The sequence below is a fragment of the Brassica napus genome, chromosome C4, assembly GCF_020379485.1.
Source record: "Brassica napus cultivar Da-Ae chromosome C4, Da-Ae, whole genome shotgun sequence".
NCBI classification, from domain to species: domain Eukaryota; kingdom Viridiplantae; phylum Streptophyta; class Magnoliopsida; order Brassicales; family Brassicaceae; genus Brassica; species Brassica napus.
The window spans coordinates 51,235,835-51,249,186 of NC_063447.1; the positions used below are offsets into that span (position 1 = coordinate 51,235,835).

General features: G+C 26.8%; 1 long non-coding RNA gene across 2 annotated transcripts; it reads right to left on the reverse strand.

Annotated features, from left to right (window-relative positions):
- Positions 1-1,619: 1,619 nt before the first annotated feature.
- LOC125586389 lies at positions 1,620-12,689 on the reverse strand. Of its 2 annotated transcripts, XR_007322896.1 has the most exons (3): positions 6,561-12,689; positions 2,021-6,462; positions 1,620-1,922 (listed from the first exon to the last, which is right to left on the reverse strand). It is a non-coding gene; the product is annotated as an uncharacterized LOC125586389 (long non-coding RNA). The 2 variants fall into 2 exon arrangements; XR_007322895.1 differs by having other exon boundaries at positions 1,620-6,462.
- Between the last annotated feature and the right edge of the window lie 663 nt (positions 12,690-13,352).

A 13,352-nucleotide genomic window follows, 5' to 3' on the forward strand; every position in this document is an offset into this window, starting at 1 on the left:
AAATATTTTGTTATAATTGTTAAAAAAATATTGAGTTGCATTTCAAATAAAAAGGTAAAGATATTAAAAATATTCTAATTAAAATATGTAAAATTTAATATAGTTTTAAAGAAATTGTCAAAATCAAAAAAAATTACACATAAAATAATTATGATTTTTGTTAACTGGGCGGATCATTATTTATATAATATCGCACACGAAAGAAAAATTTATGTTTTTAAAATTATCTAATTAACTCTATACTCATTTTTTTATATTTTTTATATGATGTCACACATTCGTAAAAAAATAGATAGTTTAAGATACAAAAATAAAATATTTACTTAATACTAGACCCTGGCGCGCGGATCAGGGTCTAGTATTTCTTATTGAATTAGTCCAATAGACTTTTATATAATTAATGAGTGGGTATAACAACTTTGTTTATAGATACGGTCATCTTATATATTAAAGCAGAAGTCATAACCTTGATTCATGTGTGATTTTTTAAAAATTAGACCCTCACTAGAAATCAGTTATCATTCATTTATTACTAATAATATGGATTAATAATATATCATTACTAATAAAACATCGACTCCTAAAAATCCTGATTGGTTAACAAACTCACATTTATTCATGTGGGATATTTTTATTTGGATCATCATTTAATTTTTTTATTAAATGTATTTCCTTAATGCTAATATATAATCTTTTAACTACTTAAATCATAATATAATTTGATATCTTTTAACTTAAAATATAAATATATATATTTAATTTTTTAACAAATGTGTTGAAAAACATTATAACAATATCTTAATCATCAAAAATTGTATATGAATATTTTCACTAATTTTGTAATTAGTAATGAAATTAATGTTATTATACATTAATATATATATATATATATATATATACTCAGTTATCTTTTATAAAATGAAAAAAGTATATCAAATTTTACTATTTTATAGTTATATCTATCATTTTAAAATAAAACATTTTATTTAACTAAATATGATAAAATTAATTTAAACTGATAAATTAATATATTTTATTTTCACAAACATTAAAAATTTATGCTAGAAATATAATATGTTGGTAGAACGGGTTAACATTAGTAAATTAGATAATTCATGTATAAAATTAATTTATCTTAAACTTTTATATATATATATATAGTTATTATCTTAAATGAATAAACATAAAAAAATATTGATAAAGAAAATCTAGCGCTTTGAATTACGGATCATGATCATAATAATTGAATAAAAAGTAATTTTAAAATATATATAATAAAAAATATCAAATATATGTGATGATTTGAAATAATCAATTAAGTTACAGCATGAAAACTATCAAATTGTTATATTTAAAATAGTTATATATAAACATTTAAATATATAAGTAACTTAAAAAATATATTCTAATTATGTAAAATATATATAAATATGAAAATTAATACCCGCACGGTTGTGCGGGTCCAAATCTAGTGATTTGTTTAAAAAAGTGGTAGCTATTGAATATGAGATTAATGGTAGCTTTCGAAAATAGTACCACACAATGACACAAATGATATTATTCAAAATTATATATTCTGTGCAAAGTTCTACTATGTGTTAAAAAGTACCAGTTTAAAGTTCACACAAAATTATTTTACTTAGAGTTCGCATTCAAATAAAAAAGATAAATCAAATTTTGCAGTTTTTATTACTCATTATTTTATTAATGTGATTGTTGATAGATTATGGATAACAAATAAAATCAATTTGCGCAAGGATAAGCGCATATGCAGTTTGGACTTTCTGTACTCACACACTCGCCGAATCCCTTCCAATTTGAAGCACAGTCAAAACTGCACACCATAGATTCACAACCTTCATTACCATAAGATATATTTATATGACACATATTTTCTCCTTGTGTTTCCTTCGCCACCATACCTAAAATAAATATATTAAAACATGATTTCAGTTTTTTTTTAAAATATAAAATACAAGAGAAAATACTTGATTTTAAATTGATTTTGTGTAAAGCACACCTAAAACAAAGACGACCATAAGAATAACACAAATGATGGGTCTAGTCATTTTAATGATATTAGAAGAACAAAATCAAAATTAGAGTCACAATGAGTATAATGAGAATGTTTTTTACAAAAGAGTGTAATGAGAATGCACACATGAACAACCATATGTATATATATAATATTAGAAAATGTTCAAATCTAAATTAGTTTAAAAATCAACTAGTCAACTAGTAATTTAAGATATGATCGGACAATGATCTGATATGAAATGATCTGTAAAATAACTAAGACCATATATAATGGTGTTGAATCTTTTTATTCAACTGTTGAATATCAGATAAAAAGTGCAACAGAGTAGTTGAACAAGTAAAAAATGATGACCTGGATTAAACCTAGTTGAATTTATTATTCAAAGGTTGAAAAACTAAAAGTGGAAACCACCACATACACGTGGTGACTTCTGAACCAAACATAAAAATATTTGCTCTGCATACGTTAGTAACGTGCATTCAAACATGTAATAAATCTTTTCATCAAATAATAAACTGATATCAACCAAAAAACCTCCTCACTCCTACTTTATCTTCCTATCTCTATCTACCTCCTCACCGCAAATCTAAATTTCTTTTTTCTTTATTATTTGGCAAATAAGCTTTTTTTCAAAAAAAAAATAATAAACTGATATAACCACAACAAATGTTTATTTTACGGGTGACTAAATTGTTTTCTTTCTCTTTTTTTGCTTAATTGACTAAATGGCTTATTTGCCAAATAATAATAAAAAAAAAGAAATTTAGATTTGCGGTGAGAAAGTAGATAGAGAGGAAGAGAAAGTAGGAGAGAGAAGAGGTTTTTTGGTTAGTTAGTAAATTGTAGTTTTTGTTGTGTATAATTGGCCTAATTTCCCTAAATTGTTTTGATAGTAACTAAACTCAATTAGTTTTTTATGTTATAATATCAAAAAAGTTATTTTGTTATTCTACATAAATTTGATCCTGAACACAAAAGACATTATTTTACTATAGTTATCTAGTTATTTCCCAACAAACATGTATTTACATTTTAAAATATCTTTTGTTAAAACATAATCTAACAATAATTATTTTTAATAATTTTAATTAATTTTAGTTGAAAATTGTTTTTAATATGTAGTATAAAATTATATATAAAATTGTGGGGTAAGGAGTTGAATTTTATTAAATAAAACTATTGTAGATGTTAAAATTAAAATGAGTGTTGAATAATTATGTGGAAAAAAGATATGATAACGTGGAATGTAAAAAGAAGAAAGTGTGGGTGTTGAATACCTTAACTATTGTTGATAGAAAACATATAAGAACATACAAACTTATCTAAGTATGTTGCGCAAAAAAAAAAGCAACATCTAATAATATTATTCAATACTACAAATAACAATATTGATCTATAATAATCTTGTAATGAGTCAATTTGTTAATTAAAACTTTGACATAACCCGTTAAAAACCCAAAAGCGTACCATTAACCATTCAAAATTAATCTTTATAAAATGATTTGAATCTAAAAAATTTAAAATAAATAAACATGTGGCTCAATTAAATGAATCTGATTTCTTAGAAAACGATATATCACATGGTCGAATTTGATATGATCTGGATGGGCTATAGGTGATATTGGTTCGACTATGTCTTTAAAAATTTAGGTGTAGATGATTAGCTGTAGATAAATCGGCTGTAGCTGTAAAGTTGTTACTGAAGACTTTTTCTGCAGAGACTTTTGCTGTAGTTAAATTTGTTGTAGCTGTAAGCTGTAGGCTGTAGATATTTTAAAATAAAATATATGAAAAATGTGTTGTATATATAAAATTATTATTTTATATCAATTAAAATAATTTATATTAATATTTTTTAATAAATTATCAAAATTTATTGTAATTTAAAATGTGATATGTAAATAATATTTATAGTATTTATATATCTTAATAATTTAAAAACACTCAAATTCAAAATTAAAATATTTATAAAAGTTTTTATTATGATTACATAATTTATTTGATATTATAGATATTTTTTTTATTTACAGATTCTACAGCGTATAAAAAGAAGATGTAGGGTTTTTGCCTAAAATACATAAGAAAAAGTTTTGCATTATTTTTTTTGATGTAGCTTTAAAAATAAAGTTAAAGCATGATTGGTAAAACTAAATAAAAACTTGATGTAGACTTTAATTTTTAAAAGTAAAGCTACAACATGATTGGTAAAATTTAGTGATTTAAAAATAAATAAAGCTAAAGTAGGGAGATAAAACCCAACCAATCACCCTCATAGTCATATTGTTGTAGTATATTGTTATATTGTAATTTTGGGTAATTATCTGTATTAAAAATTTTGTGTAATAAAAGTATTGATTGTGTATAATTAGTGTTCAAAAAGATATAGTTTTAAAAGTTTTATGTGTATAATAAAATATGACGACAAAAATAATAATTTATGGGTTATATTTAAGATTAGATTTCATTTCTGGGTAAATATGATCTTTTCAAACGAATATTAATAAGTTTTTCAAATTTGAGCATTTAATTAATGAATAATCTAAAATATTATGACCCAAATCCATAATTTGTTTGAGATGCATTTGTAGTTATAGTCCCAAAACGAAAATACCAAAATTCTACTAATAAAAATTAAATTACTTTGAAAAATAAGGGCCATTTTAGGTAAAATTAAGTTTTATTAATGAAGACTGATATATAAATTTTATGTATGTTTAACAAAGCCAAATTAAATTAATTTTAACTTATTAGTTTTATTATTTTAGTCTACCAAATAGTCCTTATCAATTATTTAGTATAGATGGATAAAATAAAGAAGATCATATATATGATCTGCTGATATATAAAAATAATAGAACTTAAAATTTTATAGTTTGAGAAGAGAGGACTATGAGAAGAGAGGACTAACGAGACTGATGCAGCGGTGGTTTGAGGCCCGTCTTGGGTAAGGATAGAACCAAAGCGCAAAGTTTTTAGATTTCTAGAGTCATTTTGTATTAAACTTTCTTTTCCGCTATGATCAATAAATTTAACTTTTCATCAAAAAAAAAAAAATTTATAGTTTTATTTATAAATTCATAAGTATCTTTCACAATAATAATTTTGGTTATGATTTCTTAATAAATACAACCAATCTTCGAGCAACTCACTAAGTGTCGAGATATGATTTCTTAATAAACACAACTCAATCTTGGAGCAACTCACTATGTGTCGAGATTTGTATCCAAAGCATTGCAAAATCGACGAAAACAAATGCAGCAAATTGTTCCATATCTCCACATATGATACCCCCAATACCTCATAAACCAACTGATCCTGAGTTTTCAAAGAACTAATCAAAGTGTATACTTCAAAGCAAATGATATATATAGTGTAGTGTACGATTGGGCATGAATGGTCGTCTGATTTTGGTAAGGAAAATTTGTGGACAGACTTGGAAATGTAAACATATTGTTTCGGTATGGACAAGAATCATCGATGGAGAACTTCACACATTTCTGTTTCTATGTCATTTCGGTTACTCGCAATGAGTTAACCTCGTACACAAAACAAAACATGAGATTATAATCGTTTCAGAAGAAACAACAATAAAAAGCAAACCAAAGCAGGTAAATCAATTAAACAAAATCAACCAAACTCAAACTGGGTCAACCGGGTCGGACCGACTAGCTAACCAAAACTGATATACAAAAGAGAAACGGGCGACAAACTTAGCTGAATACTTCACTGAAACCTCACCAAAAAACTTTTCAAACTCACTGGAAACTCGCTTAAAAATTTCTGAAGAACATAGCTTGTTGTCAGATATTCCAAAATAAACAGTCACCATTTAAACTGTAGCAGGACTAACGGGGAACAATAGTAAGATTATAGGAAACATAATCTTAATTGCAAACTTATATTACTCATGACTACTATATATACACATACTATAATTCAATGATGTTTATTTATAATATGAATACTTGAACAGAAACATATCGATAGTCTTTTATAGGCACACTCAGATTCAGACGTTTTGGAAGTAAACAACAAAAACTGAAAGAATACATAAACCGAGAGCCATTTAGTTGGCTAGACAAGTTGCTGGGACGGTGGATGCAATCAGAGTTCTTTTTTTTTTTAATGAAGATGCAATAAGCGTTCGCATTCAAATAAAAAATGACAAATCAAAATTTGCAATTTTTATTACTCATTATTTTATTAGTGTGATTGATGATATATTATTATGTCTAACAAAGCAAATCAATTTGGGCAACGATAAGCGCATATGCAGTTTGGACTTTCTGTACTCACACACTCGCCCAATCCCTTCCACTTTGAAGCACAATCAAAATTACACGCCATAGATTCACAATCTTCATTACCATAAGATATATTTATATGACACCTCTTTTCTCCTTGTGTTTCCTTCGCCACCATACCTAAAATAAATATATTCAAACATTATTGCAGTTTTTTTCATATAAATAAAATACAAGAGAAATACTTGATTTTAAAATAGATTTTGTGTAAAGCACACCTAAAACAAGGACGACCATAAGAATAACACAAATGATGGGTTTAGTCATTTTGATGATATTAGAAGAATAAAATGACAATGAGTGTAATGAGAATGTTTTTGACAAAAGAGTGTAATGAGAATGCACACACGAACAATCATATATTTATATATTAGAAAATGTTCAAATCAAAATTAGCTAAAAAATCAACTAGTCAACTAGTAATTTAAGAGATGATCGGAAAAGGATCTGATAGGAAATAATCCGTAAATTAACTAAGAGAGAAAACATATAAGAAACCTTGATAAGCAACAGTTAATAATATTATTCAATACTACAAATAACAATATTGATGTATAGTAATTATTTAATGAGACAAATTAAACTAATATTGATATATAATAATTATTTAATATTAATTACGAAATTATTTATATATTTATAAAATTTAATATTAAAACCCATGTATTTATATTTAAAAAAAGATATAGTAAACTTTTATTAAAATCTTGGAAATTTTTTGTATGAATATCTTTTATTTATTTTATTTTTAAAATATTTAAATATTTAAGTGAATAAGAAAGTTGTTTGAAGACATATTATGATGCATAGTTAATATAAGAATTTGAATTGGATAATATGTCACGGTAATTTAAGGTTAGGTCCAAATAATGATTTTCAAGAAATAATATACTAGATTTTTGTTTGCGCTTAGAAAGCGCAAATATGTTTTTCACTTATTGATCCAAAAAATGATTTTAAAACTACCACTATTTTTTATATTAAATCTTAACAATTTAATTTTTATGTTTTTATTATTTTGGACGGTGTGGTATTTTTCGAAATAGATTTAAGGATGATATATATGATTTAATATTATAGATATTTTTATATTAATGAATAATGTGTTTTTATTATTGAGATGTAATAACGATATGAATTGTCTATTTTAAAGTGAAGATGAGTTTTATTGTCATATGTTTGAACCATAGTTCTAACCATCAATCTACACTTTTTTTTTGTTTCCATTCGATTTATAAGCTATTGCTATTTTGACCCGCTTTTTCAAAGCGCAGATATCTTTTTGTTGACCATTTTAATAAAATTTGCATGAATTTATATTTAATTTATTAGAAAATAAATAATTAAAAGGTGCTCTATTATTATGTTTTGAGTTTCAAGTAGTAATTTCATATCCGACTCAGATTCATTGTCCAACTGGTAGATCATTAATTAAAAATCCTATAAAACCCGATAAAACCTGAAAACCTGTTATTAACCAATTGGATGTAGTTTTATTAAAATATATATTTGAATCTAACAAAATTAAAAAGAAACAAACATATGGCCTCAAATAAATGAATCTGATTTCTTAATAAACACAACTCAGTCTTAGATCAGCTCTCTATATGTCGAGATTTGTATCCAAAGCATTACGAAATCGACAGAAAAATACAGCGAATTGTTCCATGTCTCCACATATGTTACCCCTTATACCTCTCATAAACCAGCTGATCCCGAGTTTTCAAAGAACTAATCGAAGTGTATACTTCAAATCAAATGATATATACAGTAGTGTATAATTGGGCATGAGTGGTCGTCTGATTTTGGTAAGGAAAATTTGTGGACAGACTTAGACATGTGAACATATTGTTTCGGTATGGACAAGAATCATCCATTGAGAACTTGATACATTGGTGTTTCTATGTCATTTCGGTTAACTAATAATTCAAAAAAAAAAAAACAAATGGGTCAACATCATCAAATGTATGGTGTACAAAAGTTGGATGCAATCTATCTACGTTTTTTTTTAAAAAAAGGTAATATTTAAAAAAAGGTAATATATATATATATATATATATTAAACTTTGTGCTGATCTCCTACTAAATAAAATTTGAAAAAAAAAGAAATTGAATAATGATTTTAATACATGAAGAATATATGTGCAGATGAACTATTAATTTTCCACTACACCATTAGAAGCCTTAGCTTTAGCGAACTTGACACTTAGAGGATTTAGTTTTTAGTGAACCTAGCTTTAGCAGTTTTCTCTGCCTTTCTTGGTTTGCTATGTCTTACTTTGTTCTTTAGACTTTTAGACGAACCTTACGAAAGATTCAATCTCTTCTTTACCGGGTCAGACCGACTGGCTAACCAAAACCGATATACATAAGAGAAACGGGCGAGAAACTGATATGTTGTGTTTTTGACACATTGTATATATGTTTTCTAAATTATTTTAGAGTCTTTATCGATTCTTTATCAAGTCTTTCTAGTCTTTTTTGAGTCAATTCAGGTATGGAGTAGGTATGGAGTAGGTATGAAGGCTTTTGGAGAGACACATGAGGAAGTGAATCAGGATTGGAGTTTTTTTTCGTTCGGAAACCGGATAGAGCAGCCTGGTGGGTGATCCTAACATAGCAGATCACCCGAGTGCATGCTCCAGCCGCTCAAGATTTTTTTAAAAACTTCCAATATTTCGGAATTTTACCTAGGGATCCTATTTTTCCTCATGGGCTGCCATAGACCTGCAAAAACACATTTTCTTATTTTTTGAGAGACTACGCCACTTTTTATAGAGATTTTCGAGAGAGAAAATTTGTAACCTTGTTAAGGGAGAAGAATTTTACATCCTTTGGAGAAGATTTCTAAACACTCTTTGCTTATTAATATTGATTCAGACATGTTTTCTTTGTCTATTATATCTGTATTTTCTATGTTTATGTTAATTGTTAGGTCTAGAGTGTTACGGTGTATAGATCCATGAACTAAATACAAATAAGGATTACGCTTACTGTCTGTATTTAACTAAACATTAGTGTTTGAACTAGGTTTAATCTAATGATCGAAAGTGTTTAGGTTGCTAAAAACAATATGAATGGACAACTTGTTCCTAACCAGCGAAAGTAGACATTAGGGACACTTGTGAACAAATCGAATTTGAGCTTAATGTTTGTCTTCATATTCTAATCCAAAGGACAGTTTAGGTGTTAGAATTGTTTGATAAAATGTGAGATGCCACAAGAATGAACCATCTATATGTGTATTTTGAGTTCTAGACTTGTTTGAAATTGTTCTTTGAATAGTTATTTGGATTATGATCGCTTGACATCTGATCCTTTGCCCTAGACTTAGCATCTTTTATAATCTGAAACCAAACCAACTCTACTTGTTTTATTTAAATTATTTTATTTTATTTAAATCGATTTGTTTTAGCTTGATATCAAACTCACGGAAAGAAAATGTAAGAACGGCTCTTTGGAATTAAACCTCAAATATTACATCAACCACTGTTAGCTTGCTCATTTTAGTGTATCACAAACTTTGCTGAAGACTTCACTGAAACCTCACCAAAAAACTTGCCAAACTCACGGGAAATTCGCTTAAATTTTTTCTGGAAAACATGTCGTGGCTTATTGTCAGATATTCCATGATAAACAGTCGGTCCCTATTTAAACTGCAACAGGACTAACGGAAAACAATAGTAAGATTATAGGAAACATAATCTTAATTGCAAAATTATATTACTCATGACTAATGACTACTTTATGTACACATACTATAATTCAATGATGTTTATTTATCATATGAATACTTGAACAGCAATATATCGATAGTTTAGAAGAGATATATAGTGTTTTGTAGGCACATTCAGATCCAGACGTTTTGGAAGTAAACAACAAAACTAAGATAATACATAACTCACGAGCCATTTAGTTAGCTAGAGAAGTTGGTGGGACGGTGGATCCAATGGAGAATGAGAGGGAAACGATGAGGCTAGGAATCGAAGGATGAGCCATTTAGTTAGCTACTGTTGCAGGTCATTTAGAATTCAGTCGAGGACCATTTTATTTCCGGCAATCGGCTTATGATCGTGATGGGATTGTGATCTGCCGACTATTGTTTTCCAAACCTACTTTTAAATTAACTGAAAGTAATATGGCATGATCTGTTCAAAAAAGTGGAAGCTGTTGAATATTAGATTTAAGGTAAACTTCTATATATATATTCAATTAACTGAAAGTAATATGACAAATGATATTATTCAAAATTATATATTTGTGCAAACTTCTATATATATGTTCAAAAGTAACAATTTAAAGTTCACACCAAATTATTTTAATTAGAGTCCGCATTCAAAAAAAAAAGAAAGACAAATCAAATTTTGCAATTTTTACGACTCTTAATTTATTAATGTGATTGATTATACTATGGATAACAAAGAAAATAAATTTGGGCAACTATAAGCGCATATGCAGTTTGGACTTTTCGAACTCACACACTCGCCTATTCCCACTTTGAAGCACAATCAAAATTGCACACCATAGATTCACAAAATTGCACACCATACCTAAAATAAATATATTCAAACATTATTTAATTTTTTTTATATAGATAAAATACAAGAGAAATACTTGATTTTTAAATAGATTTTGTGTAAAGCACACCTAAAACAAAGACGACCATTAAGAATAACACAAATGATGGGTTTAGTCCTTTATTAGAAGAATAAAATGACAATGAGTGTAATGAGAATGTTTTTTGACAAAAGAGTGTAATGAGAATGCACACACGAACAATCATATATTTATATATTAGAAAATGTTCAAATCAAAATTAGCTAAAAAATCAACTAGTCAACTAGTAATTTAAGAGATGATCGGAAAAGGATCTGATAGGAAATAATCCGTAAATTAACTAAGAGAGAAAACATATAAGAAACCTTGATAAGCAACAGTTAATAATATTATTCAATACTACAAATAACAATATTGATGTATAGTAATTATTTAATGAGACAAATTAAACTAATATTGATATATAATAATTATTTAATATTAATTACGAAATTATTTATATATTTATAAAATTTAATATTAAAACCCATGTATTTATATTTAAAAAAAGATATAGTAAACTTTTATTAAAATCTTGGAAATTTTTTGTATGAATATCTTTTATTTATTTTATTTTTAAAATATTTAAATATTTAAGTGAATAAGAAAGTTGTTTGAAGACATATTATGATGCATAGTTAATATAAGAATTTGAATTGGATAATATGTCACGGTAATTTAAGGTTAGGTCCAAATAATGATTTTCAAGAAATAAAATACTAGATTTTTGTTTGCGCTTAGAAAGCGCAAATATGTTTTTCACTTATTGATCCAAAAAATGATTTTAAAACTACCACTATTTTTTATTTTAAATCTTAACAATTTAATTTTTATGTTTTTATTATTTTGGAAGGTGTGGTTTTTTCGAAATAGATTTAAGGATGATATATATGATTTAATATTATAGATATTTTTATATTAATGAATAATGTGTTTTTATTATTGAGATGTAATAACGATATGAATTGTCTATTTTAAAGTGAAGATGAGTTTTATTGTCATATGTTTGAACCATAGTTCTAACCATCAATCTACACTTTTTTTTTGTTTCCATTCGATTTATAAGCTATTGCTATTTTTGACCCGCTTTTTCAAAGCGCAGATATCTTTTTGTTGACCATTTTAATAAAATTTGCATGAATTTATATTTAATTTATTAGAAAATAAATAATTAAAAGGTGCTCTATTATTATGTTTTGAGTTTCAAGTAGTAATTTCATATCCGACTCAGATTCATTGTCCAACTGGTAGATCATTAATTAAAAATCCTATAAAACCCGATAAAACCTGAAAACCTGTTATTAACCAATTGGATGTAGTTTTATTAAAATATATATTTGAATCTAACAAAATTAAAAAGAAACAAACATATGGCCTCAAATAAATGAATCTGATTTCTTAATAAACACAACTCAGTCTTAGATCAGCTCTCTATATGTCGAGATTTGTATCCAAAGCATTACGAAATCGACAGAAAAATACAGCGAATTGTTCCATGTCTCCACATATGTTACCCCTTATACCTCTCATAAACCAGCTGATCCCGAGTTTTCAAAGAACTAATCGAAGTGTATACTTCAAATCAAATGATATATACAGTAGTGTATAATTGGGCATGAGTGGTCGTCTGATTTTGGTAAGGAAAATTTGTGGACAGACTTAGACATGTGAACATATTGTTTCGGTATGGACAAGAATCATCCATTGAGAACTTGATACATTGGTGTTTCTATGTCATTTCGGTTAACTAATAATTCAAAAAAAAAAAAAAACAAATGGGTCAACATCATCAAATGTATGGTGTACAAAAGTTGGATGCAATCTATCTACTTTTTTTTTTTAAAAAAGGTAATATATATATATATTAAACTTTGTGCTGATCTCCTACTAAATAAAATTTGAAAAAAAAATAAATTGAATAATGATTTTAATACATGAAGAATATATGTGCAGAGGAACTATTAATTTTCCACTACACCATTAGAAGCCTTAGCTTTAGCGAACTTGACACTTAGAGGATTTAGTTTTTAGTGAACCTAGCTTTAGCAGTTTTCTCTGCCTTGCTTGGTTTGCTATGTCTTACTTTGTTCTTTAGACTTTTAGACGAACCTTACGAAAGATTCAATCTCTTCTTTACCGGTTCAGACCGACTGGCTAACCAAAACCGATATACCAAAGAGAAACGGGCGAGAAATCGATATGTTGTGTTTTTGACACATTGTATATATGTTTTCTAAATTATTTTAGAGTCTTTATCGATTCTTTATCAAGTCTTTCTAGTCTTTTTTGAGTCAATTCTGGTATGGAGTAGGTATGGAGTAGGTATGAAGGCTTTTGGAGAGACACATGAGGAAGTGAATCAGGATTGGAGTTTTTTTTCGTTCGGAAACCGGATAGAGCAGCCTGGTGGGTGA